The 1,703-nt window shown below is 35.4% G+C and overlaps 1 protein-coding gene across 1 annotated transcript in view; it reads left to right on the top strand.

Moving 5' to 3' along the window:
• The window catches only part of PLK4 (polo like kinase 4), a 20,654-nt gene that overhangs the window by 9,317 nt on the left and 9,634 nt on the right, over positions 1-1,703 (top strand). The window lies entirely within an intron of this gene.

Raw genomic sequence — 1,703 nt, forward strand, 5'->3', positions numbered from 1 at the left:
GCATGTCCCCTAGGAAAAAACCCTCCCAAAAAAAAAAAACATATAAAAATACATTTATAAAGTTCAATAAGAACTTTTTTTAAAATGTGGGCATAAATACATGTGTAATATTAAATACTGGAAATATTAAAAACCAATTTCCTATATCAAGGTGGGATAGACATTCCTTAGCTTAAAGAAAATAAATCTACATATTTTCCTTGTGTAGAAGAATTATCTGAGAACTCTTTTCAAATCTGCATTAGGAATTGCTTACGTTAGAATTAGTAAGTGATCCTATAGTGACTAGTTTTTACCTTGATTGAAAATGTAAATTCATATTAATTTTCTAAAATTATGTTAACTTTATTTTAATTCGACCAGAGAGGACAGAGTGAGAAAGAGAGATAGCGAGAGAGGGAAAGCAAGCAAGCAAGCCGCCAGGTCCGGGACTCTTAACTGTGGTCGGCCATGTGGGAGTCCAGCACTCTTAACCACCACGCTACCTTCCAGCCCCTTTTTTTTTTTTAGAGGGATTTTTGCTATAGTGCATGTGTGCTTGCCAGAGAGAAACACAAAACAAGAAATCACCCCCCAGGAGAGATGCCATGCCACAGTCGCTTTTCCATTCTCCTCTCGGGATTTCAGGCACGCCACACACATGCCTGGCCTGAGTTTTAAGCTACTGGCTCCAAGACTCGAACCATGGTTGACTACAATGGAGTTCAGTGATGTAACCATTACACCATCTGCTGGTCCCCATGTTAATTTATTTTAGGAATATTAAAGATACTCCTTTGAGATTTGTCTTAAAATGACATTAGAAGTTACTATCTTATTTTGTCATACCTTTTTTTTTAACTTCAGACATTATCAGTTTAAGTACCTAATAGATCATCAGATGAAAACCTGTAGCAAATGAATGAAAAAACTTAGGCAAGCATATTAGACCAGTTTAGGTTTAGACACTGACCAGATTGGCCAATTTTTTAACATTTAAAATAAAACTTTCTGTTATGAAAAACAAAGCAATATATTAAAATTGGTTTCCAGAATTGGCCAAGTTACTTTTTAAACACAATTCAAAGATTGTGTTTGGATAGATGTTAGCAAATATATCGGAAAAATTGTTTCCATTTAGACCTGAGTTTGTGTAAGTGTATCCTAAATTCATGTCCATTGGTTACCTTCCTTTAAGCCCTAATGGTTATCTTCCCTCTAAAATGTGTATCTCTTAATTAAGTTGTCATTCTCAAAGATATTCTGGAGAAAAACTTAAGAGTTAAACACAAATTCTTCTTCACTTCTGTTGTAGTGGACCATTATGGGTTAGATCAAACCCATAATGGTCTATGGGTCAGGCTTAGTTTCCTGTTCTCTTCAGACATAGCTGACTGCAACTCGTAGAGCAACAGCTGGCTACGGCTTCTCCTCTTCTTTATTAACAGCTGTAATTGAGACAGGTCATTCTTCGATCTATGCATTTTGACTAGTTTTAGTCTCTGATGAAGGTCTTCTTTCTCCTGAATCTGCTTCACCAGTTTTGCTTTTTCTTCATCTAATGCTTGTTTAGGATAACTCTCCTTCAAAAAATTATTTTGGAGAGCATCTGTATCAAGTGGTTTTGATCCACATGCACTGATATTCTTGAAGGCATTTTTCAAATGTGTGTTTTCTTCAAATTCACTGTCTGTGTGTTTAAAACTTTCTTGAAATTCCAAACA

This window comes from Tupaia chinensis, unplaced genomic scaffold (genome assembly GCF_000334495.1).
Source record: "Tupaia chinensis unplaced genomic scaffold, TupChi_1.0 Scaffold000362_1, whole genome shotgun sequence".
NCBI lineage: Eukaryota > Metazoa > Chordata > Mammalia > Scandentia > Tupaiidae > Tupaia > Tupaia belangeri.